Source organism: Rattus norvegicus, chromosome 7 (genome assembly GCF_036323735.1).
Source record: "Rattus norvegicus strain BN/NHsdMcwi chromosome 7, GRCr8, whole genome shotgun sequence".
In the NCBI taxonomy this organism is placed as follows: domain Eukaryota; kingdom Metazoa; phylum Chordata; class Mammalia; order Rodentia; family Muridae; genus Rattus; species Rattus norvegicus.
The window spans coordinates 53,271,865-53,299,248 of record NC_086025.1 but is presented as its reverse complement, the minus strand read 5'-3'; the positions used below and the strand labels follow the sequence as shown (position 1 = coordinate 53,299,248).

Here is a 27,384-nt window from a genome sequence, read left to right as displayed (position 1 = left end):
GGAGTAGAAACCCTGACTAAGACAACATCTAAGCCTACATGGGCTCATTTCAAACCCGTAGGAATTTCCAACAGTAACAAACAATTCTCACCCATCGTCACAACTTTGCTTCTGAAGGAGAAAAAGCAGCAGACAAAATGGAGATAGAGGATACTCTGGGGGAGAGAAATCAAGAGAAATTTGCTCTCAAATGCAATCTGATACTAGTGCTACCGTGATTCTGTGATGTGCTGGGTCTAGGATGGGCCACTTAAATACAGCTTTCTAGTACGCTGAATTGTGAGCAAGGAGCCAGCCTATTAAATATTTATGTCATCACTAAGGCATCTTCCAACTTCAGAAACACTTTAAAATGTCCATCAAACGAAAAAAATTAATCACACTGGTAAAATATGTGATTCCTTAAAAAAAAAATGCCAAAGCATTGTTCATTCTCCCACCCTGTTAATCTTTCTCTGTGCCAGGCACTCACTGTATCCTGAAATTACAAGCTGAACCAAGTAGAAAATCCCCTGCCTGGAGGTGTGGCCAGACATGTAAGCACATTTATGTGAAGGAATCACAAAGAACCTCTGAGCAATGCTGTAAATTAGTCACTCATAACACAACTGGCTTAGCTCAAGTTCTGGGTGTGCTACCTACTGACTAGACTTTAGGGCAGTTTAACCTTTCTGCTCTTGTTTCTGGGTCTATAAAATGGAGTGGCAATAACTGTGCTTCCCCATATAAGGCAGAAGGAAGGATTAAGTTAGTTAATGTATATCCACAAGGCTAATCATTTCCGACACATAGTAAAGGTTGGCTCCTAGCATCGGGGTACATAGGATTCAGTAAGATTAGGAGGAGAAGACTTGTAGCTCTATTCACTAAAGTCAGGGGAAAGTTTTATCAGAAGTGCTATGTGTTGAAGTAATAAAACGTTCACTAGACACATGCAGGAAGAAGATGTCTTGCCAAGAGAGAGCGTGAGAAAGCACATTCCAATTTAGAAGTCCAAGACAGAAGATGGAATCCACCAAACGAGATGTAGGATCTGATGGGGATTGGGAGCTCCTACCAGAACTTTATTTACAAACAGGAGGGCCAACTTCTTCCAACCCTTAAGTGAGAGGGATGAGGGAACAGAAAAGAGCTAATTCACAGGAAGGATATCAACTGCAAAAAGCAAGCAAAATATCACATGTGTCTATCTTTGAAATTACCAGGGCAGCTAAAAGAATCTTCTTGGGCAGAGAAGCAAATGGGCAATCTTCGTAGGGTATCAGAACTCATGACGAGTCTATAATGGGTGCCTTGAGTGCATCACCTGTGAGTATCTTCAGTCCTTTCTTTATTCAACATTAAACTCTTTCCCCTAACTTGGTGGGGAGGGGAAAACACAAGAATGGTAGAGTACCAGGCCTGCAGGCTTTAAGATCCAGTGGTTCTGCCAGAGGAACGTCAGTTGGAGAGGACTTGAGGACAGATATTCCACAGGCAAATGAGACCAATGAGTATGGCACCCTGCCAGGGAGTTTAAGCAAGCAGAGAGAAGCCAGTGGAGGTCTAAGGATGGAGCTGGTCCTTACTCATGAGGTCTCTCTCAGGAAACAGTCGGCTCTGGAAACTGTAACGAAATAAGGTTATAAGATGTGGCTGTGTGTCTAAATTGTAATACATAAAAAATGCATGAAGTTCTCATCATATTTATTAATGGACAATTTTGTAGATGTTAAGAGGCTTTAGGAATCATATCAGATGCAACTCCACTCGGCAGAAATAGATGCTCCGAATCCATGGCTTTCCCTTGATTAGATGTCTACTTGCTGGCTGGCATTCAGGACTGGATTTGAATTTTCCACAATCTCCATACAGTACCATTGAGTCAAGACATTGCAGTAAGAGCTCTTTGAACTTCATTTTGGATTTTTGGGGTAAAGTTTCATCTTGTAGCCCAGGCTGCCCTGGAAACAGCGATCTTCCGTTCTCAGCTGAGTATTGGTATTGCAACCATGCCCTTGGCCATGTTCTAAGGTATCCTTCACGGATCCCTTTGTAATTTGCATGTGCTGGCTCATTATTCAGAATGCAAAGGGAGTGACTTCCACTACCTTCCTCATTTATTCTACAGATGGGGATTTTTCAGACGCCATGTTGACTGACAGTACAAAGATAATAGCAATGATGTTGGTAAAAAATAATATCAAGGTCATGATTGACAACATTTATATGGGACTTATGGGTATTGGATGGTGTTATGAATGGTTTTCACATAAACATTTATTTAGTTCACGTTTTGAAAACTGGGCATAGAGAGGGATGACTGGTGGCCTCGGGGTGAATCGCGGTTTAGGGATAATAAAAATGTTCTAAAATTAGAATTGGAGATAGTTGCCCAAATTGGTAAATATACCAAGAGCAATGACTAGTGGGTACAGCTTGTGGTTTGTGGATTTTTATGTAAAAAATAAACCTGAAGACCCAGGAAATAGAGTATAGCCCCATGCTGCAGATAAGTAACCTAGAACACAGAGAACTCACCTGTTCTGTCTAAGGAAAAAAATAAAATAAAATAATAACCTGGCAAATGACAGAATACAGATTCAAATTTAGCCTTATATTAAATAATATATTTTCCTAAGCTGAAAAAGACTGAGAAACCTTGGGTTTTTACAGGTCAGGCAAAATACTTGTCCTTGTATCTAAATTATGCAGAGCCACTAAACACACATTTGGAGAAAAGGAAAAAATATTTTAAGGAGAGCAGATCTGAATGTCTGTCCACACGGCCTGATGTTTGGGGCCTGACCTTCCCCCTAATGATGCTGGTATAATGTGGAGACAGCTTTATAAATTAAACCGTGTTTGAAAAGGAAGTAACAGAGACAGTTTACTCAATTGCACATGAACACGATACATTGCCCCCCCATTTCTTTCTGTCTCTCTCTGTCTCTGTCTCTCTGTCTCTGTCTCTCTCTGTCTCTTCTCTGTCTCTCTGTATGTGTGTGTCTCTGTGTGTGTGTGTGTGTGTGTGTCTGTGTGTGTCTGTGTGTGTCTGTGTGTGTCCACAGGCACAGGCACACTGGAAAGTCCCCTCCAGGATGTCCTGCACATTCTGCATTGTGCACTCAGCAGGTGCAGAATACCCAGGTGATAACAGGACAATGATGAATGAATGACTCACCTAGTTAAAGAGTAGCTTCAGCTAAATACCAACATCCTGTGTTCTAAAGTGGGTCAGGTCTAGGCCATCCCAGAAGGAGAATAGCCATGACCTTTCAGAGTCAATGAGGCAACACCTCCAAACCTACACAGGTCAGCATGTTCTCACACTCCTTGCCAAAGACACAACTCTGGCTATCCCAAAACTAATTGTTACTGATTATGAGGAAGACTAAGTAAGGGACTGTGTGGGTGAGCTCCAACCCCTCAGTACTCTGGGGATTAATTTTTAATAAGGGGAGAAGGGAAAGCGAGGCTTTAAATGGTACAGGCTCAGCCAGGTTAACTCCAACTAGAAAACACTTAAACCCAAGTACATTGCCATAATGACCAGGTACACAAATGGAGAGAAACCCCTGTCAATTCTCCTGAACAGTATTTGTGCACCAAGCACAACATCGGCCATGGATAAATGAGATACAACCTTTGGCATTGAAGGGGCTTACAGTGTAAGTGTTGCTACAGGCCCAAAGCATTTAGAGACTTTGTGTTCACTTACTTGAACATTCTTCCATTTGCTGATGAACTATGAGTGTGCTATTTGTTTCCTACCTGGGACCCCCTTCTATGAAAAATTAAAATGTAAAATTTTTTAAATCTACAATATTTATATTCTTTTTTTTTCTTTTTTTTTCTGGAGCTGGGGACCGAACCCAGGGCCTTGCGCTTGCTAGGTAAGCGCTCTACCACTGAGCTAAATCCCCAACCCCCAATATTTATATTCTTATTGGGACTCAAAAGAATCAATATAAATTCTAAAGAAAATACATTTTAAATGAAGTGATAAATCTGAAAAATTTGAATTTTAATATTTGAGTGTTTTAAAAGACACATGTTCTCCTCTCTCTCTCTCTCCCTCTCTCCCTCTCTCTCTCTCTCTCTCTCTCTCTCTCTGTCTCTCTCTCTCTATCTCTGTTTCTCCCCCCCACCCCCACTCTCTTCACTACGACATGAGGGGTTTCCCTTACTGAATCAAATTCCTCGATCCACCAAAAGTTTGACACATTTTTCTTTTAGTTTATTTATTATATGCGTCAGGAGAAGGAGAAGCACATAGGTAAGGTGTTTATGTAACCATGTAATGGACTCTCAAAACCAGAGTACTTTAACTGTGAATAAAGTCATAGTGGGCCAACAGAGGTAAACTGGGCTCCTTCTGGAAAACCTAGGCATCGCCTCTTACAAGTAGGTTGCAGTGAAACCAGATTTCACTGTTAACGAGTGCTCACCAGTGGCCAGAGTTGAGGAATTCTAGCACGGAACTTGGTTACAGCTCAGCCTAAGCAGAGAGAATATGGTTAGCCCTTGAGCGTTCACTAGAAAAGTAAGAGCAAGCCGGGCTAGGGAAATGGCAGTGAAGAGATGAAATGGGCGTAACAGATGGGACAGTGAAGAGGCACACAGTTGTAAGACCCAGTCCAGGAAGTTAGAAAGACTTTACACCATCTACTTGGTAGGTAAAGGGCAGGCACAGGGGAGCATCGGCCCAAATCAGGAACCGAAAAGATCTCAAGTTGTATAGCAAAAGCTATTTGCCGTCTGGCCAACTTTTACACTTCTGGTTCATTTAAGAGGCAGGATCACATGTGTGTACTCCATTCATGAAAGAACTAGAGCTTCACACACTTTACCAGTTACCCCCGAAAGGCAAAGCTAAGCCAAGAGGGTTTAAAATCATTGGTGGGGCAAAAAGAAGGCCGACAGATGCTTCAGGCACCACTTGGTGGCGCCAGCATCCTGATGGCCTGCTCCTCCAGCCGGGTCTTATCCTGGGAATGCATAGTGCCAACCTCAAGTCCTGTCCTTGTCTACCGCGGTCTTCACACTGTCCTTTGTCCCATCTTCAAAAACCTTTGAAACCTAGATGAGATGACTTAACAATGATTATTTCAAAATTTCTTGCAAGCATGTACGCATGACCAGTTTCGCATAGATGTGGCCGCATGAGCGTGTCCCTGTTCCTCGGCCTTCTCTGTTTGAACCAGAAGGGAACATTTTTGACCCTGTGTGTGTTCACCCTTATCTTTTAGGGGAGATAATGGCAGGTGGTAGACGGTAAGTGACAATAGTAAACAATTGCACACGAAGGCTCCTTTCGTCGTTTATTAAGTGAGCTCGTTCGTCCATCCATTCATCTTATCTGGTTCAACAGCACCAGGTGGCGATCCTTCTAAGTCAGCTGCCCTCACTGCACTTCCCTCCTTGGAGAGGATTTTGCCATTCTGTGTAGACACGCCTTAACGTAGTCAGCAGTAGTTCTCACTAAATAAACCACTTGCTTGGTTTCATTTTTGTCACACTAAATAATATTTCTGTAGAGATATTGTGACTATATGTTTTCAGGTTGGTGTTCCTATGGTGAGGGTCCAGAAAGTGAAAAATTGATACAAACTGTGAATGAATGCCACACACACACACACACCACACACACACACACACACACACACACACACACACACACACACACACACATGTGTGTGCTTTTTCCAAACCCAGGAATTGTTCCAGATTGTTGTTATGTAAGATAAAACTAGAAAAAAAAAACATTAACAAAATGTATTATGTGGCTTGTGGAAAGAACTTAGGAGAGTTTTGTAGTTAGTTCTCATGGCTCTTTCCACCTTTATATGTCAGCTACCAGGGATCGAACTCAAGTCGCAAAGTATATACTTCTGGTTCTTTGAAAAATAAATAAATAAATAAATAAATAAATAAATAAATAAATAAATAATAAGTGATGCTGCCCGATTACCTTCCAAAACTCTGTTTTCAAATTCTACCACTAGTGTATGAAACATGCTTTACTCTGTGTCTTCGTTAACAGAGTGCGGTTTTATGTTTTTTTCCACGTGCCAGCGCAGCAGACATTAGATAGTCATCTGTCAATAGTCCACTCTTCATTTCCCTCAGAAGTTGTGATTTCTGAGCAGCTTTTCAAGTCTTCAAGCTCTTTTGACTTGATTTTTCCTCACCCCGCCACCCCATCCCCGAATCCCAAGGACTTCTGAAGAGGATTTTTACTTAAGAAAGCTAGAAAAACATGACTAAAATGTATTGTAGAGTGGAATTTTTCATGCTCCACCTCTGCTATCTAACATCAAAAAGAGGAGCATGTCAGAAAACAACCTTTCATGTTGCCATTCGAAAATGTCTGCACGGAAGGTACACGACAGTTACACTTTTCTCGTTTTCTCTCTTACTGGTTTACTTCCGTTTCAACAGTGTGCTTTGCTATATAGGTTCAAGTGTGTTTATGCTTTAAATAGAATCAGCCCCATTTACTTGAGTGCCATTCAAAAATACTTAATTGGGGGGGGAGAGAGAGAGAGAGAGAGAGAGAGAGAGAGAGAGAGAGAGAGAGAGGACAAAAATCAGTAGGGAAAAGATTGTATTTTTAAGCTTCTAAGAAGATTTTGTAAACAATGGAGCCCAGAGAACCAAAAAAAAAAAAAAGTCATAAAATGACTTGACAGTGTCCTTTTAAGTGAACATATGGGAGTTTTATGTACGCATATGTGTCAACATATGTCCCGCATATGTACAGCCAGCTGCTAGCCAACCAGATTGTCCAATGTGTATGTTTACTGTAAAACAAGCTGAAAGTGTTTGGTCTCTTTGTTAGGGAAGCAGCTCATAATTTCAAGTATACAAATGTCAGTTGTTTCTCATTTCTTTTTCTCCTGAGCCAAATGAGCTGCTGTGGCTCAATTTGGCAGGGCCCTAAGTGAAGCTGACTTTCTGCCAGCCTCAGAAACCCCATCCTGAAAGTTTGGGAAATCTTTTATAAGAAGAAGGAACTTTTTTAAATGGTTCCCTGGCCATTGGAAGTTTTCTTAGAGCCTCAGCCAGCTACTTTCCGGCGAGCGGGAGAGCGAGCGTTCCACCGGATCCACACTCACGTGGTTTGGATGCTAATGGATGGACGTGAGGTGCAAAGTGAGGTTATCAAGCCTTCTCATAACTTTGGTTAAAACCCTTTCAAAATCTTTTGCCAGTGAGGGGAAAAAAAGAAGTCTGAGGGCAAGGCAGTGATTTGACTGGTGAGTCTAACTGAGCCATTTTGGAGTCCTGCTCTTTTTATTTTACCTTTTATGACATTTTTATGACAGTGTCCTATAGTTTGACGTGATGAGGTGACGCTCACGTGGGTTTCCATTGAAGACGGATTGACTGTCCATCTGCTTTCGTAATCGCAGTGTTGTTAAAGCCACTCGTCACCACTCTGCTTTCTGAAAAGCAGGAGGGAGAAGGACAGGAGGAACCAGAGTGTCAGGAGCCTGAGTTTGACCTCTGCTTATTCTCTTCAAAACTGTCATTTTTATAAACACAGGTGGTCGTTCATAGTTTCTTAAATCGGTATCTGGGACATTCAGACATATGCAATCGGGTAACAGATGAACTCATTTCTTTTCCTTCCATCCCGATGTGCCTTTTAGAGACCAAAGGTGTGAGATGCTGTAAATTGGGGTGGAGATCCCTGACTGTGGGACCCAGGTAACCAGCTCCTCGATGCCCTCACATATCTCTGTGTGGCCTGAGAGGTAGTACGAATGTTTATTTCCTCAGTTTCTGATGAAGGTGGCACAGATAACCAATCATGTTTTTAAATTCCCAGTAGCAATGACACAATAAATACTAAATAAACAAGCTTCTCTGTGGTCCCTGTAAGAAATAAGAGAGGCAGGGTGAGAACCAGAAACATCTCTGGATCAAGAGAATCTCAATAGAGAAAATCCACTTAGGCTCCAGGGAGAGAGCTCAGTTGGTAAGTATTTACTGAACAAGCCTGAGGGCTTGAGTTCGGATCTCCTACACGCATTTCTAGAACACACTGTGGCAGGTCAGAATCCCTGCTGGGGAGGCAGAGGCCTGTGCCTAACATTCGCACGTCATCCAGAGATGACCAATGAGCTTGAGACCAAGTGAGAAACCACTGTGTAAAGCAACCAGGTTTGACCTCTGGCTTCTACATACATGGGCATTTGCAGGAACTCACAAGTGTACATGTATCATGTACACGCCACCACCTCACAGACCCCAGAGAGAACGTTGAAGTCTTGCTCTTTGACATCATGAGTTGACGTGGCTGATAATGATGAATGTAGGGATGTATAAATATATCTATCGAGGCACGGTGTCGTTATTTACTCACTGCCTATTTCGTGTCCAAAAGAGCATGAGATATGCTGGGATCCTGTATACATTTCTTAAATACAGTAACAGAAGCCGGATCCCCAGAGTTCCATCACAGGACTCCTCCTAGGAACTCTGTTTCTTGTCGTTTCTTGACTGTGTCTCACCACTTTCTGAGGTGATGGTCTCAGTAAGGACGATGTCACAGAGCCTGTGTGACAGGCTGATGCAGCCCCAAAGGAATAATGAAGGCGCTCTCACCCACCTTGCAGCTTGCTCGCACAAGCTCTTTCTGCATCTAAGCGCGTCTTGTTCCCATTCTCCTCACCCCGTCCCGACCTTCCTGAAGCCTTTGCATATTTCCTTAGAACTGAAAAATGAAATTGGTGCTCATGTGTTTGGGGTGAGGGACAAAAAATGAGCCACCACTGACAATTGTGAGGAGAGAGAGAACAGCTGTTTGCATCTGGCCGTGGGGTAAAAGAGATGAACAGCTGCTGGTAGCTGTGGCAGACAGGAAAGGGAGCGAGAGTGAGCAGCTGCTGTTAATTCGGAGCCCAGTAGGCCTCTCAAGGGCATTGGAAATCCAGAAGCAGCTCTGGGAGCTCCACCTAACTACTCCGTCCTGCTCTTCCTTAGCTTCTGCTTGCCTTGCCTTACAGACAATCCCACAATGGCTGCATGAAGAATCCCAGCCGGAATACCCACCCCCACACTTCCTCGCCCTTTGAAGAAGCAAACCAAGATGGATAACAGGTCACACCTTTTTTCCCAGTAAGTTCTTACCGATTTTTGCATGAAGAAAGAAATTGATCTGATCAGTAAGAAAATGAGTAAGGGTGGTCAAGGGTCACTATGTTGTCTGCAACTCTTTGTGTAGGGTTGAGGCATCATGGACTTTCCCCCATCCAGTTTGGCACGTTTGTTGGTGTCATTTCTGTTCAGCTAATGTTTGGGTGGCCCCTCTTGGTAAGGTTTTGCAGGTAGAGCTTCTAATGTTGCTAGGGATTAGCGATCCTTCTCAGGGAAGAGCACACCAATCAATTTTCCAGTGACAAATACAGTGAAAATCTACATTCAGGTGACAGAATATAGACTGAACAGGTTGTACTTAGGAATGTATGTGTGCATACAAGTACATATATGCATTGCGGTAACAATTAAAAGAGAGGTCATGAGTTTGAAAAAGAAGGGGAGGGTTATTTGGAAGGTTTGGAAGTAAAAAAGGAAAAAATGTTTTAACTAAATTACAGTCTAAAAAATAGATAATAAAAAGAGCCAACAAGAAGGCTATTAGAAGACTGGGCAAAAGAAAAAAATTCTATCTTACCAAAGAATGCATCTGTTGCAACATTAAATCGACATTTTAGAATTCCAATAAGTCATTATAAATTGTGTTGATTTAAGAATAATTTAAACTTTCGATGGTTTTCACAAATCTTTCTTTTAACATGTTTTAGTCAGGATTCACTAGATAACATAACCAATACAAAATCAATATATTATAAGGGTATTTAATAGATTGGCTTACACAATAGGGACTGGGTGGTCCAACAATAGCTGTCTGTGCACTGGAGAAGCTGAGAACCTCAGAGCTACTCAGTACATTAGGTGAAACGCCTTGGCACTTCCAATCTGGTCCTGAAAACCTAGAAGATTCCAGAAGAGTCTCTGGTCTTCAAACATGTTTGAAAGCCAAGAAGCTGCCCTGTGATGTCATCAAAGGAGAGCAACAACGACGAGATGGACACACGCTCCAGCCGCACGTACGTGAAGGCAGGCGAGCAAGAAGCAGGCAGCCCCTCCCATCTCTTCCTTTCTAGGCTGCCTGACAGAAGATGCCACACATGCTGGGGTAGGGTCATCTCCCCTTAGTCAATTCTCTCTGGAAATGAACTTTTAGGTCCACTCATACATCTTGTAATATAGTCTAGACTTACATTTACAACCAAGAATAAAGCCAGCTTGGGCTACACAAGATTTCCCCTCAAAAACAAAGATGTCTTTTTGGTTAGGACTGAAAGAGCTTGAAGGGGCTCGAGACCCCATATGTACAACAATGTCAAGCAACCAGAGCTTCCAGGGACTAAGCCACTACCTAAAGACTATACATGGACTGACTCCGGACTCTGACCTCATAGGTAGCAATGAATATCCTAGTAAGAGCACCAGTGGAAGGGGAAGCCCTTGGTCCTGCCAATACTGAACCCCCAGTGAATGTGATCGTTGGGGGGAGGGCGGCAATGGGGGGAGGATGGGGAGGGGAAGGCCATATAGAAGGGGAGGAAGAGGGGTAAGGGGGATGTTGGCCCGGAAACTGGGAAAGGGAATAACAATTGAAATGTAAATAAGAAACACCCAATTTAATAAAGATGGAGGGAAAAAAAAGAATGTAGTTCAGTTGATAGACACTAGAGGCATGAGTTCCTCACCACATAAACCAGCTATGGTGACACACACCTGTCATCCTAGCACTCAGAAGGTACAAGTAGGAGGATCAGAAGTTCACAGTCATTCTCAGAGACATGAAGGGTTTAAGGCTCTCTTAGAATACATGTAAGTTATACAAGCACACATATATTTCCTTCTATTTTCCTTCCTATTTTTAAGAAAGAGAAGGAGAGAATGCCTTTGTATAACATGTCCACTAAGAAACAGGGTTTGTGTTTGTGCTTCATACAGGATGCCCAACAGTTTTAAGGTAAACACGAGTGCCTCATGCCAGTCACTTCCTTTTCTCATTCAACACAGAAGGAGATGTGTCTCACAGCACTAACTTACAGAATTCCAGCTCTTTAGTCTCTGACAGACACAGTATAAGAAAAAAAAATAATTTCACATTATTTATTACAGAATTCTATGCAGCTAAATGCCTCAGGATAAAAGGATAACTAGGCAATATGTGTCAAGCCACCTATATTTTTTGAAAATCAAAATTTTGAGCATTCTTGTGATATGATATCCATGGAGAGAAATTTTCAGAAGTAATTTGTGCCTGAGAACATGAGTGCAAAATATACCCCCAAATTAACACTAACATTAAGATATAGGAAAGACTACGCTGTGGAAAGAAATTCGTAATGGGAGAAGTCAAACTAGGAGGGAGGAAATGTTTCATTTCATTTCTTTTGTTAGTTTTTTTCTTTATAGTGATAAAATGTACAATGAAGGGCATGGACAGGCAAGTTATTATGAAACTACTAATGAAATCATTAAGCTGAAATCTCCATGAAGTCATGATTCCTAAGCTCTCCTATAACATTTTAGTCCCAGGGTCTATTCAGATGCTAAAAAGAAAACGGTATTAAATAAAGAAGTAAACGAAATGGGTGCTAGCTTACAGTTTTCATATGTTACTTCCAAGAGAAAATGAGAACACTTCTACCAACAACGTCAGTGTGAGTGGGAGAGGACCCGCTTCATTCACACACAGAATGAGAAGCACCCTGAAGCTGTGCACTCATGGCGCTTCACGTGGACTCTACCATGGTCAGATGTACCCGGGCCAGAAGAGTGAACTCCCAAATTCTAAGTTGGAGGTGACAGAGAAATCAGCAGTTTCTCAATGCGTCTCCTCTCTGTGACTTGTTAACCAGAGGAAGCTGGTTAAGTTGTTGAAGGACTGATGTCAAAAGTCCCTCACCCTACGATGCCAACCATAATGGCCGAAGTCAAAGTCCCCCCAATCCCCTGTGTTTTGTACTCCAAGAGAGTAATGTCCCCTCAAAGCAAATTCTGAACAGTATCTGTTTTCACAGTTCCCCTTAGGTGTTGGCTTTATTCTCTGGTTCAGAACAGGAAGGAATTGAGCTCCAAACCAAGTGCTAAGCACAGGAGGAACCATCCACCCTCAGTTTGGCACCCTCGTCCCTGCTGTGGTGGATTCTGGAGCTGAATGTTCACTGCATCAAACTCTAATGTGAATGAGCTTTAACTTCTAATCTATTTCTTGGGGCAGTTAGGACAGATTGCCCAGTCCCCAGTGCACAGAGTTCTCTTTAGACTGAGTCTGTTTCCCAGATATTTTGAAGTCTGCCCAAGGCCTGGTTGTATAAAGTGTGAATGTTCCATGTTAACATAAGATACTCCAGCGCTCTGAGTGGGGAGTAACTCAAAACCCTGACAAACTTGTCTGTTATCCAAAATGTGTTTGCAGATGCTTCCCCGTTGCCTGTAAAATAACATTAAAGGAAACATCTTGCTCCATAAATACAACTGTGGAGTGTTTAAGTGACTTACACTTCATTATCATCATCACCAAAACCGTAAAGTGCTGTTTCTCTCCAAGGCCAGGATCGTAATGTACTCGAGTGTATTCAGTAGACAGTTGAAGAACACACTGAGAGAGCGCAGCCACTAGGCTTTTATCAACCTCCGCTACACAGACCATGAGGCCATTATACCCAAACAGGTCCCGTATGCTAGCTAAGTTCGTTTTCTGCGTTGATGTAGCTGAGCGACATTTTGAGAAGGAAGCATATAAGTTACTAGGCCAAAGAAGCAAAGTGGCTTTTGTGAGGATTGGCTTCAGTGAATCAGCTGTGGGTCCAAGTAAAGCAAAGAAGCTGGCTATCCAAGAAGGGCTTGGGGGAGAGGCCTCTGAACCTCGACACTGGCCTTTCCCCTACCTTGGACTCAAGCAAAAGCATTGAGTTTTCCCGGGTCTCAAGCCTGCTGACCTTTGAGCTGAGCTTAGAACGTCCATTCTCCCTATTCCTTATCCTTAGCTCTAACACAACTCTAATGTCTTGAATATTCTGGGTTTGCGGCTTGCAGATGTGTACTGGTGCCCTCTTTACTTTTGTAAGCCAGTCCCCTAGGATTTACACACAGACACACACGCACGCGCACACACGCACATGAGAAAGTATTGCAGAATCTTCAATGGTAGGTATTTCAACAAACACAATTTTACTCAGTTCAGGTAAATACTTTAAGGTTTGCTTTCCTTAGCAGGAAGGGAAAGGTAGGATCTGGGTTCTCTGAGGGGTGAGATTTAAGAGTGTATAGTGGGGACAGAAACGAATATAATATGGGTATGGATATAGATGTTTGCAGGGAATGGAATGGCTCCCCTCACATAGTTGTATGACTTCTCAGTATTGAGGAAAAAGAATAAATTTCAGTGGAAAATTGTCTAAGTTACGTGTTCTTGCTTTATGTATTGTCATTAATCCATGTACAATGTAGGAGTTACCTCATGTCCTCATTGCCTACAGGTAACAATAATATCCATCAAAAGAATTGCAGGGGACTGGGCAAGTGGACTCAACAGTTAGGATCACTTGCTGCTCTTAAGGAGGACCAGATTTGATTCCCAGCACCCGCACAGTGGCTCCCACCATCCATAGCTCTGGTTCTAGGGCATCCAATGCCTTCTTTTGACCTTTTTAGACACCAGGCATGCACATGGCATGGATACATTCATTCAGACAAAATACTATATGTAGGGGCTGGGGATTTAGCTCAGTGGTAGAGCGCTTACCTAGGAAGCGCAAGGCCCTGGGTTCGGTCCCCAGCTCCAAAAAAAAGAACCAAAAAAAAAAAAAAATACTATATGTATAAAAATAAATCTAAAAGATTTAAGAACTGTGAGGATAAAAAGATGTAGCAGTGAGTAATTTCTGACACACTATAAACTCATTGGTAAGTATAGATTGATTTCCTTCTGAGTAGTAAGCTAGCTGTATCCACCTTAATATCACTTAATCCTCCCTACTGGTAGATATCTAAGAGTGTTTGCAGAGCACAGGAGTAAGTAAAAGCAATAAAGTTCCAGCATTGCCCTTCCTCCTCAGCAAGAATCAACCATGTGAAATCCACCTGGGAAAACGCATCAGCACCAGGCCTTCTGAGAGCATCCCATGGAGGCCCGAGGTCACTTAGGATGCTGTAACTTAATTTGCGAGCTTAATTTCTAGATATTCAAATATATGCGTCTTAGTCAGGGTTTCTATTCCTGTACAAACATCATGACCAAGAAGCAAATTGGGGAGGAAAGGGTTTATTCAGCTTACACTTCCACATTGCTGTTCATCACCAAAGGAAGTCAGGACTGGAACTCAAGCAGGTCAGGAAGCAGGAGCTGATGCAGAGGCCATGGAGGGATGTTTCTTAATGGCTTGCTTCCCCTGGCTTGCTCAGCTTGCTTTCCTATAGAATCCAAGACTACCAGCCCAGGGATGGCTCCACCCACAATGGGCTGGGCCCTGCCCCCTTGATCACTAATTGAGAAAATGCCTTACAGCTGGGTCTCATGGAGGCATTTCCTCAAGGGAGGCTCCTTTCTCCGTGATAACTCCAGCTTGTGTCAAGTCGACACACAAAACCAGCCAGTACAATATGCAAGTCTAGTTTCTGGATTAGAGGTTTAAAGCTGGAAGACGTTGGCATCTAACTGAAATGACGAGAATGTTCTGTGTAGACGGAGAGGCCCAAAACGCCCAAATTGAAATCCTAGGGGGGATTCCATTGTCAAAGACCATTCCCCAGAGGAGCACCCAGAGAACAGAATGATGCAAGGTTGGTGCCACAGAAGTGATGGAAATGTCCCGAGAAGGGAATGGTTGTTACTTTGACTAAACGTTGCTGAGAAGCAGACTCAAAAATGGCACGAGTAGAGCTGGCAGCCCAAGGGGGCCCCACAGAGGTCTCCTGTGTCTGGCTTTCCATCTCCAGTCTCCTTTCATCCACCTTCCCCCAGGAACTTAGTTATTTGCAGCACCTCCTTGATTCTGTCTTTACCTCTGTCTGGAAGTCATGGCTCGTTTCCCTGTGGTCCTGGAATCGTGGTTGCAATACCCTCCCACCCCCCTTGTGACATGTTACCTGGTGGCCTTCCTCAAACCGGAGCACCACTGCTCAGTTTCTTGTTTCTGTACTTACACGGAACTTTGCACAGTCCACTCCACTGCATGCTTTATGTATTCAGGACGTGTGTTTGTCTTACTGTCTATCATTGCCGCTGTAGGCTTGCTCTACGTAGAATAGAACTCACGAATTGGACAGATGACTCAGAATTGACATGTTATTTGTCCCGTGAACTCGAGATTAAACAAAGTGCACCAGCATCTAAAGCAATGTCAGGCTGCTGGTGTGTACAGTAAACAGTAAAACTTTCGGTAGAAGAGTCAGCCTCCCACACCCATCCAAAAATGAAGCCTACCTTTCGGTTTCTGTATTCAGCTGTTTCCCGGTCTCTACTGTATTTTATTTCAAAACCACGAAAAATGACAGCAAGTGTCACAGATGTCGCTCCATTGCTGTCAAAAGTGTGTTGACTGTTTAAACTTCTGTTAGCGAGCGTGGCATGAGCTGCTTATTTCTCAGAGATGATCAGCCTAGTGTAGCGTGCTCAGTGACAGCTGGGGTTTCCCCCGCATAGGGATTTAAAGACCCAGGAATTTTCCATTTTAATGCTCTAGTCCTCTTGTGGATTGTCTGGAGTCCGTTGGGCCAGGGGAAAAAGAATAGACACAAACAAATGTCTCGTCACCTGGACCACACACACAACTTTTGCTCATGGGGCCACATTTCAGAATCGGAATGTGGCACAACTGAACGCAAGGCATCATGGGAAACATAGACACTGAGCTTCTATTCCCCAGTTATGGTTCCAACCCATAGAAGTAAACATAGGGATGTAAAAAATAAAAGTGATAGGCACTCATCATCTACTTTCTGTCTTCATAGATATCCCTTCTTGGGTCATTTGATATCAGTAGGGTTTGGCCACACTATGGCCATTTTCAGAGATGATCCCTGTTATACCCTGTTTTGGATATCTGCTTCTTATGGTGAGCCAACACTCCATATCTTGTCCACACGTTCATTCCTCCTCACTTAGACTGTTTCTGATCTCTCTTACAAATAGCGTTACTAGAAGGCCTCGTGAACGGAGTGATGTCAGCTCTTTGCAGTCCCAGGAGCCCCTGTGAGGATCTAATCCCTTCGCATTCTTGTCAACATCCCTTTTATCCTTCTTTCTCCTTACACTCAAAGCTTCATTTTGAAAACTAAACGCTGCTGACTAGCTCCAGACTTGGAATTATAATGCAGTTACCCCAATACAAAACTAGATAGAGAACTGGAACTCAAGAAAACCTAAACGGAGTGGCGGTTGGGCTCTTCCTTTCCAGCCTGCGTGGTTGACCATGTGGAGACCCCCGCACCTGCGGCCACCGAGCTTTGTGCTCCTGCTCTTGCTCCACGGTTTCCTCCCCTCTTCCAAACTCATCCGACCGTTCTTTCCATCAGAACATCCAACAAATCATTAAGTAAAAGGAGTTATGAGCCTTTTCTTTTGACCAAACCATTTCATTTTGACCTTGTGCACCTCCTGAACCAAGAATCTTTCGATTCCTGCATTAAGGAACAGAAAGAAACTTTTATATCAGAATTACATGAATAACGATAGAATTGCATTTTTTAAAATAATGCAATTGTAATGTTTTAGGTCTAATTTCTGTTGCGCCACTTTAATTCTTGGATACATTTTATGTTCCAAAAGATTAATATATTTCCATTTTTTCCATTTTCTATTTTAATTTACTAAAATTCTTTTCACTGGAATCAATTATTTTCCACATGAGGTTTAAGTGAATATATTATTTAATATGGGGATACTTTTGTTGTTATTCATATCAAATTTTAATGATTATAGTTTCTGTAATTGTAACTTTTATTTTATAGTTATTATTTGTACTGAATCCAATTGTCATGGGTCAAAGTATTTATACTAAACTTAGCAAAAAAATTGGAATCTTCTGTCAACTTTTTGGGCAACAATAAATTTTTTACATTTGCCAATTTAGCAGTTTTATTAGCTGCGGATTATGCTCGCCAAGTCTGATTTTCCCCTATTCGTTATTTGCATGTAAGACTCTATGAACATCGAAATAGAGAAATTCAGTCACATTTTCATTCTCTGTAAATTTTCCTGTGTGCAGCTTTAATTATTGCCATTTCTTTTTTCCGTGCTGGTCACTGCTAGCAAAAATATTTAGTATGGAATGGTTACAGAATGAATAGGTTTTATTCTGGTATCTTAGCTCACTCATAAGAAAATTGTAAGCGGAGTCAATGTGATTCTGATGTACGGTATTCTGGTACTTCTTTGTATTAGTAAATATTCTCTTCAACGTTTCTACCTTATTCCACTTTACAAATGAAGAAAGGATATATTCTATCTTAATTGGATACACTGTCTGCAGAGTGACTAGCAAACACCTGGAGCACACCATCACTGTGGTTAAGACATCATAGGCATTAAAACAAGCCAGTGTTGGAGGGGCTTATGAGGCCCTAATGCCTAGCTGAGGAGCTGTCTGCAGTTGATTACTGGTGGGAATGAACAGTCACTTTCCTTTGGGAGGTAGAGCCAAGGGTAGGTTTCTCCTGCTTCAGTGGATGACCCCACACCCATGCACACATGGGCAGCACCAACTGCACTCAGTAGACAATTATTTAAAAAAAAACATGAAGGCAACAGAAGATGAGAAAAGAACACTTTTGGGGGCGCCTGGGAAAGCTAGAGGATAGTAAACAGGGATGGGCATGGTCAAATCTTAAACATCAATAACAGCTATTATAAACTAATATCCAGTATCTGATCTATTCTAATTCTCTATCTGACTGCTTATTGGGATCTACTGGAGAACTTACTTTTCTGACTTTCCTCTTCCCTGAACCTTCTTAGCAAATTCTCACTCCACGAGTCAGAGGCTAGGCACTCCATGTCCGGAATTTTGAAAATATCCTCCAGTAATTCTGATGTCTGCTCTTTGATGCTTGAGCACCTTTCTGATACATAACGGGAAGAAAGAATGATAAAGGAAAAATAGAGGCGGGAAACAGACCACATGATAGAAAAGGGTTTGCCCCAAATAGAGAAGACTTGGCTGAGTCATGCCAGGGAGAAGGACCACGAGTACGACAGACCATGAGATAATCTGGATGGGAAGGGGTAGATCTCCCTGTGCCGCCCACAGTGGGGAAGACTAGAATTTTCTTTTCTATCTCCCAACCTATTTTCTAGTTTTAAAATATCATCTGCTGTGGAGACAAAGATAAGTTCAGTTTGCCCAGGATTTTTCTTCCTCTTCTTACAGGATGGGTGACACACGTGTGGTGTTCCTTGCAGTGGTTTCTAAAATCTAGAGGGTTGCTATGTCCCCCGTAGAGGGACAGGTGGATTTCTGTCCAAAGTCTAATTTGCATGTTGATATTAGTAATGAGCACCAGTACCAGACAAGCATGACTTACCTACAGCATCAAGGTAGCTGTGGAGTGCAGGACAGGTCCCTTAAGGAAATCAGAAATGAAAAGATGAGGAGGGAGGATGGTCTTACCTTACTGAGATGGCAAGTGGAATTCAGGGCATAGAATTGGGGTTTGCCTTGGGCTGAAAACAGAACCAGGCTCTCTTGTCAGCCTGTCCACACGTATAATAGAAAGAGAAGAGCAGGAGCTGAGGGTAAAAGCTGTGACTTATTGAATGTTAGAATATGAAGTCAGTCTCGTCATTTGTCTCCACAGAAGTCTTCTGAAGCCAGGAGCATCTGGTCTGCTCCTTTGCATTTAGTAATAGTTACCATTAACACATTTGTGGACTGATTACCAAGTCACAAGAATTGATGTCCTTTGCATGTACACTATGTCCAGTATTGACTACAGTTTTATAAGGCAGATACCAGTGTTATCAGACTTTATAGGCAGGGAAAGTAGCTGCCCCTGGACAGAAAGAGTCAGAGCTGATTCAGGATTGAGTCAAATGCGATGATGTCAGAGTCAGGGTTCTGCCTTCTGCACTGGATCTGCCTTTCCAGGACCTCTAAGAGTCCTTTACCCTACTGTTGTCTGGCGTACCTGACCTGTTTCCATGCATTTCAAGTTCTGTCACTACTTCAGGGGCTTACAGGGCATTTTAGAGAGATTTTCTAATGATGCCATTCACAAAAATGTAAGTGGAGTCCAGCAAAACTAACAAGGAGTGAAGTGGTGTGGCATCACCACCCTGTGGCCCACCCCATAGATAAAGGAAGGAAGTGGCCATAGGAACTTAGAGAGTGAGTTGCATGGAGTACAGCATCACAAAAGAGCTGTGGCCTTTAGTTAAGGAACAGCCAAGAAGGCCTAGGACTAAATCCTCATCTTACTGCCCTCCTGATCTCCAGAGCCCTTGCCAATGCCTTCTACTTGCCAAACCCAACAGGAGGGTGGAGAGCAAGTGATTCCTGATGCGTTCCATATGGAGCCGTCCTCTGGGAGTCTACACAGCATGAAAAATGGGAAATAGAACCTAGAGGGAAATGAAAAATGTCAACAGTGGACACAGCACATGCTTCTGTCCCTCTCCTCCTCTTTCATTGTTACAGCACAAACGCACATTCACGGGCATGCATACACACAGTTGATGCACACACACACACTCAATGGAGTGAAGATAGTGACTCTCTCTCTCTCTCTCTCTCTCTCTCTCTCTCTCTCACACACACACACACACACACACACACACACACACACTTTCTTTCCCCCCTCTCTCACTTTCTCTCTCTCACACACACACTCTCCCCCCCACCATACATACACACATGCTTCCTCCTCTCTCACACACACATGCACACACACACACACACACACACTCCTCCCTCTCACACACACACTTTCTCCCTCCTTTAACTGCAAATAGGGTTATTAATAGAATTCTACATTTTTCATAGAGCTCTAACGCATCTCTCGAGGATTCACATGTTGAAATTTATCGATTATGAAATCGAAACTTCGTCTAAAAGTGCTGTTAAAAGATATGGCCCTTAGAAGATAATTAGATAAGCTCATCACAATATGGTCTCTATGATCACATATGTGTAGCTTTATGAGGAGGAAGAGAAACTAGAAAAGACCCACAGGAGGAACCCTTACTCTGTACCATATCAGGACAACCAATATGAAGATGGCCATCAAATGGAAGCCCTTGAAACTGAGAAGTATAAATTAAATAAGCCTCTTTTAACTTTAAACACACCTCGGAATTTTTTGTAGTAGTTAAAGTTGTACTGACAGAGTATCCTTCGTGCATTGTCCTAAGTACAAAAAAGGGGGTAGATCTATTGGGTCGGCCCTTATCACTTCAGCGCTACCACACTTAAGATTTTGATATTCATCCTCATGTTAGCGTGTCGTGGTTACAGGATATCATTCCTCATTCAGGCATTATGGCTTTGTTCCTACATAATGGGTAGAAAGAATAGTAAAGGAGAGACAGAGGGGGAAACAGACCATCTGATAGAAAAGGCTTTGCTCAAAATACATAACTGTTGGTTATGTTAGACTGTGTTACATGATCATTTAGATGAAAAGACTTTGTACCCAGAAAGTATCTTCTTCAGTGAGAAAATTAGAATTGCTTCCGAAGGATGAAAGACACAGCTATTGGCTTGGTGTTTATCCTTGCCTGATTGCTACCTTACCCACACATGCTAAACACCTTTAACCTGAAGCCCAACATGCTTCAAACTGGAAATATTATAGCATCAACATGATATGTAGAAACCACACGCCAATTTCATGTGACAAGTCATAAGCAAACTAATTTTTTAAAATTTATTTCAGGATACTTGTATGAGGTATAGATGAAACACAAATCTATTAATATTTAGACTTTGTTCCTACCCCTAAGATATCTCATCATGCATGTGCAGACACCTCAAAATCTGGAAAAATCTAAATAGGAAATATTTATGGTCCATAAGATTTAAAATATATAAAATATATATTAGATATAAAATATCCAATCTGTACTACATGTGCTCTCAGCTTTACGTCTTTGTAAATTAAATTCAGAAAGAGCTTAATAGGGTTCCTGGTCTATAAAATGTAGGTAGTGAGTTGAGACAAAACTGCTCCACTGGGCAATGTTTTTCAAGATATTCCATCTTCTCACCTACAAAAAGATGCAAATGGAATGTGTCACTTAGGTCATGTGCTTCTGTGTTGAAGTCACTGGTCATGTGCTTCTGTGTAGCTTCTTCTTTTATTTACTGTATAATAGCTAGTTCCATTGATGGCTTTCTACGCTGCCCTACGGAGTCAAGAATCTACCTCACACCAGTGAGAATGGCTAAGATCAAAGACTCAGGTGACAGCAGATGCTGGCGAGGATGTGGAGAAAGAGGAACACTCCTCCATTGTTGGTGGGATTGCAGACTGGTACAACCATTCTGGAAATCAGTCTGGAGGTTCCTCAGAAAATTGGACATTGAACTGCCTGAGGATCCAGCTATACCTCTCTTGGGCATATACCCAAAAGATGCCCCAACATATAAAAAAGACACGTGCTCCACTATGTTCATCGCAGCCTTATTTATAATAGCCAGAAGCTGGAAAGAACCCAAATGTCCCTTAACAGAGGAATGGATACAGAAAATGTCATACACCTACACAGTGGAGTACTACTTAGCTATTAAAAACAATGACTTCATGAAATTCATAGAAAATGGAGGGAACTAGAAAATATCCTGGGTGAGGTAACTCAATCACAAAAAAACACACATGGAATGCACTCACTGATAAGTGGATATTAGCCCAAGATACAGTCCACAGACACATGAAGCTCAAGAAGAAGGACAACAAAGTGTGGATTCTTCAGTCCTTCTTAGAAGGGGGAACAAAAATATTCACAGGAGGAAATACAGAGACAAAGTTTGGAGTGGAGACTGAAGGAAAGGCCATCCAGAAACTGCCCCACCTGGGGATCCAGCCATATACATACAGCCACCAAAACTAGACAATATTTCTGATGCCAAGAAGTGCATGCTGACAGGAGCCTGATATAGCTGTCTCCTGAGAGGCTCATCCAGAGCATGATAAATACAGAGGCAAATGCTCACAGCCAACCATTGAACTGGAACGGAGTTCCCATTGGAGGAGTTAGAGAAAGGACTGAAGGAGCTAAAGGTCTTTGTAACCCCATAAGAACAACAATACCAACCAACCAGAGCTCCCAGGGACTAAACCACCATCCAAAGACTACACATGGATAGACCCCTGGCTCCAGCTGCATATGTAGCAAAGGATGGCCTTGTTGGGCACCAATGGGAGAAGTCTTTGCTCCTGCCAAGGCTCGATGCCTCAGTGTAGGGGAATGACAGAGTGGGAGGCTCAAAGGGGTGGGTGAGTGGGGAAATAACCTCATAGAAGCAGGGGGAGGAGGGGTGGGGGGGTTATGGACAGGAAACTTGGAAAGGGGATAACATTTGAAATGTAAATTTAAAGAAATCCAAGGAAAAAAAAAGAATCAACTTGTACTCATACCTTAGTGCATCTAAGAGGACTGTTAAGCCCAGGGCTGTATGATAAAGGAATACTAACTTCGTTGTGTAAAATATTGCTTTTTTCTATCCTTTTTCTATGTTTTATTCTTCACAATACATCTTCTATTCCAAATACGATTCTCCAGGACTTTAGCTGTTTTTTAAAACTGTGCCTGGCTTTCTTCACAGTATTTCTCAAAGGCTTAGTGTCGGCCTCCTGTCTTACCTTAACATTACCCATCTCCCCAGGACTTTGTCCTACCAAATGCAGGTTCTGTCCCTCCACCGACATAGAATTCAGATGGGAAAAAACAGGATTGTTCCTGTGATTGGCATCATTGTTTAACAATGGAGACATCATCAGAGGGAGAGAAGATGACTCATCAGGAGCTAAAACAATAACTTAGGGCAGATAAACAGGTGAAGGAGAGCAGGATACGTGAAGCCTTAGGGGACGATGTTCTTAGCATCTCTCTTCAACATCAATGGGAAGACTTCTCATTTCATCAAATGTAGGTTTGTCTGTTGCTCTAGCTTCATTCTTGGATGGAAATATAGGCTGACCTCACCTTGACTTTTATACTTTAGTACAGTGGTTCACAACCTGTGGATTGTGAAGCTTATGGGGGTCGAATGACCCTTTCACAGGGTCCCGCCTAAAACCATTGGAAGATGCAGATATTTACGTTATGATTTAATTATAAGAGTAGCAAAATTACAGTTATGAAGCAGCAACGAAAAAATAACTTTATGTTTAGGGGTCACCACAGCATGAGGAACTTGTATTAAGGGGTCACAGCACGAGGAAGATTGAGAACCACTGATTTTGTTGGGAACTGATATATAGTAAATATATACCAAGCGTCTCAGGTCTTTTGTATGGCTTTCTCAAAGTCCTGTTGTGAAAAATTGCTATGTTGTAGATATATATTCAGCTTAGAAGAGTAAGATTCCACAGTTTAGTCTACAAACAGAAAATTACATGGTATTTTCAGCCAAGAGAAAGTGGGAATGGCAGAGCCAAAGGGGGAAATGGAATCTTAAGTCAGCCGCTTAGCTGACTTTGCTCTTGATAGTGCACACAAAGAAGACAGCTCATGTAATGTGGCAAAGTGGGTTGCTACTGAAAGTCCTGGAACCCCACCCCACCCTTGGGAGGGGTGCTTCTCTGAATCTGTCACGTAAGCATAGAAGAAAAAGCCTGTGTCAACTGAAGCATCTAAACCTGGGATCTTTAGCTGGGCACTTTTTCAGTAATAGAAGATTCTATTGTGCCTGCCCCCCATGAGCTCAAGTATCAGAAAAATCAATCTCTACCAACTTCAGATGATTCTATTAGGTGGCATTCCAGAAGAAAACCTCTCCAGATCACAGTTAAGAGTAACACCCAATTTACAAAGTAGATTTCTTGCCGCAAATGCATTGGGCTTGAATCACTGTGTGGAAAGTATGTCGACTCATAAGAGAAACACTTGACAATCCCACTGCTGGAATGTTCTGGTTACTCAAAGGAAGGCATCATAGAAAGGTCACTGGCCTTAAGGCTAGAATTATAGTCCTAGTCCCAGCTGATGGGACAACCTAGGGAGGTTGCTTAAAAAACGCCTGTCTATTGTTTGAAAAGCAACTGTGCAAACAGCTTCCTCAGGGGGATTTCTTCCTTCACATGACATTTATCCCTTATCTTTTCATATTCTGTGTCTTAATTAAGAAGGGAAAATTTTTTTCTGTGTTCCTTTACTTGGTAATATATAAGTTTTTATTTATAGATGGACCATGGGCGTACTCTTGATCTTGAATTTTTCTAACAGCTTAATTTGAAAGGCTGTTTATTTACCCAATAATGATATTTTCTAAAGCAAAAGAGCTTCAGCATACGAATCAAACTCTTACCATTAGGGAAAGTCTTCCACCCAGTGTTTTAGTTCCTGAGGTCATTTGTCACCTCCGGTATAAGAAAACCAACAACTCCTCACTCCTGCTGAGATGGAATATTCTGGAAGAGATTGAAGCCTTCCTGAGATTGACAATGGATCCAGTTTCTTCCTCTACATAACTGGATGTTTTTTAACCAATCAATTTCATCAGTGAAGACCGCAAAATAACTGCTAGGAGATCTTATTTTCGGTTACTTTATATCCATATTTGCCTACTTTTTATTAATCTGTGAAGTGCTTGCCAAGAGTGGAGGACATCTAGTACGGGTAGCAGAGGAAGGGATAAATACCAAGTAAGGCCATGTGACCAGTTGCAGGAAATAGAATTATAATTGACATGAGTGTTTCTGTCCTGTTTTGTTAAGAATGCATTTCTGCAGATATTTGTGTTTTCTTTCTTCAATTTCTCTATCATGGGATGTAACATTAAGGAGAGAATATTGGTGATACAACTATCATATTTAAGTTTGAGATACTAAAGAATGTCCCTCAAGAGACATTGTAACTATTCTAAAGATATAATGCATTTGTGGTTATATGAGGGAGGGATAGTTATATCATGTTCTGCATAATTATATCCCGTTTAAAAATATAATACATTTTAATTGTACATGGGATCGTTATATTATGTTTAGGTGTCATGATGATTTGGATATTTGGAAATTATCACAATATAAGGAGATACGATTGTATGTCAAATTGGCAAGGGGTGGACTTGTGATGACTATTCTTGGTTGTCAACTTGACTACATCTGGAATTAACTAAGATCCAAAAATAGATGGCACACCCATGAGTGATTTCTACTTAATTCAAAATGGGAAGATCCACTTCTAATCTGGATCTTTGAGGTAGGAAGTGTAAAGATCTTTAATCCAAATCTTTAATCCAGATATAATCTGGGCTGCACCTTCTGTTAGAAGCCTAGAGGAAGGACAGGGAAGAAGGAAGCTTTTGCTCTTTGCCTTCTTGCTCTCACCCTACTAGCAAGTCCATTCCTTCATTGGCGGTAGGCCAACCTCTTCAGGATTCCAACATATACTGAAGATCAGCTGAGACATTCAGCCGTGTGGTCTGAACAACTACTGGATTCTTGGACCTTATGTCTACAGGCAGCTAGTGTGGGACTTGCTAGACCATAGCCTGCCTGTAAGTCATTCTAATAAATTCCATTTAGATAGATGATAGATAGATAGATAGATAGATAGATAGATAGATAGATAGATAGATAGATAAGATAGATAGATAGACAGATAGACAGATTCACTTCAAGTTATGTCAGACAGACAGATAGATGAGAGACAGAGTCACTTCATAAGTTCTGTTACTCTAGAGAACCCTGACTAAAACACAATTTTTGAAAACTTATTTTTTCATCAGATTGGTCAGCATGTATTGAAAATCTTCATGATCCCGGATTTTAAAAACGAGAATCTCTGTAATTGTTCCTACTCTAGGCATCATTATATTTTTCATGGTGAAATAACAGGACAGGAACAATCGGCTAGGGTATTAGCATCTCAATGTCCAGTATGAGAGGCACAGGGGAACCTCTGTTGCTTTACAGCCCAGTGTTATTTTTCGGAATGGTAGGATGCGTCGTCCTTCCACACAAGGACGTTCTTACCCAGTAACAGCTTAAAATCCTAACTCGAATCATCTCCTATTTCCCTCAATGTCAGTCCCTGGCTCCAGTTTGCTGTTTGGGGGTGCGACAGTGGTTAGAGGGTTGGAGTGTGGGGCAGAGTTAGAGTCACCTTACAAAGTAAGGTTCTCATGCAGCATATTCTCCCACACTGTGTTTTTTTTTTCTTTTTTCAGAGCTGGGGACCAAACCCAGGGCCTTGCGCTCACTAGGCAAGCGCTCTACCACTGAGCTAAATCCCCAACCCCCCACACTGTGTTCATGTCTGTTTCCTTTCCACGCCCTTCTCCTACGGTCCTGATTCCGTCTGATTCCATGCTCACTCAGACCCTTTCTTCCTCATCCCAAATCTTCACTTCTACATTCACGTCACATACATTCCTTTACCCTCTGCCTCGTTTATTCTCTCCCCCTTTCTCCTTCTTGTGGTCCCCTTTCTAGTTTCATAATTCACACACACACACACACACACACACACACACACACACACACACACACACACACACACACACTGATAGGCACCTCTGTACAAACTAAAGCCTAGGATCACCATAAGAGAGAAACGCGTGGTAGTTGTCTCTTTGAGTCTGGCTTTCTTTGCTTAACATAATGACTTCCGGTTCTATCCATATTCCTATGAGCATCATGATTTCATTTTTCTTTATGGGTGAATGAAAATTCCATTGTATGTACTAGACTTTCTTTATCCACTCATCTATCGATTGGCATCCATGTCTTAGCTGGTGTGGTGTGGATAGCATAGGAATGAAGAAGTTATGTAAGTGTCTGTGTGGGAAGACTTGAAAGTCTTTTGACTATACCGAAGTGTGCGGTACATTGGTCAGACAGTAGGTCTACCTCTAGGTTTTTGAGAAATCTTCACGGTGATTTCTTTTGTGGTTGCTCTACCTCACATTCCCACCTGCTGTGAATAAAGGCTCCTTGGATACACCCTTGCCAGCCAGCAAGTTTTGTCCTCCATAGTAACTATGCTTACTGGGTTGAGGTAGAATCTTGAAACATTTTAAACTCAAATTTCCTCCATGGCTAAGCATGCTAAAACAATTTTTCATTTCAAGCATTTATTTGTTATTGTGTTTCTTCTGTTGAAATGGTTGATCCACTTCACTTAGTTCATCTACTGATTAAAAGATTTGG

General features: G+C 42.0%; 1 long non-coding RNA gene across 1 annotated transcript; it reads left to right on the top strand.

The window, feature by feature from the left end:
* The first annotated feature begins 8,632 nt into the window (after window positions 1-8,632).
* On the top strand, window positions 8,633-12,546 carry LOC134479871 (uncharacterized). Its single transcript, XR_010053700.1, has 2 exons — window positions 8,633-9,108; window positions 11,699-12,546. It is a non-coding gene; the product is annotated as an uncharacterized LOC134479871 (long non-coding RNA).
* The last annotated feature ends 14,838 nt before the right edge of the window (window positions 12,547-27,384 follow it).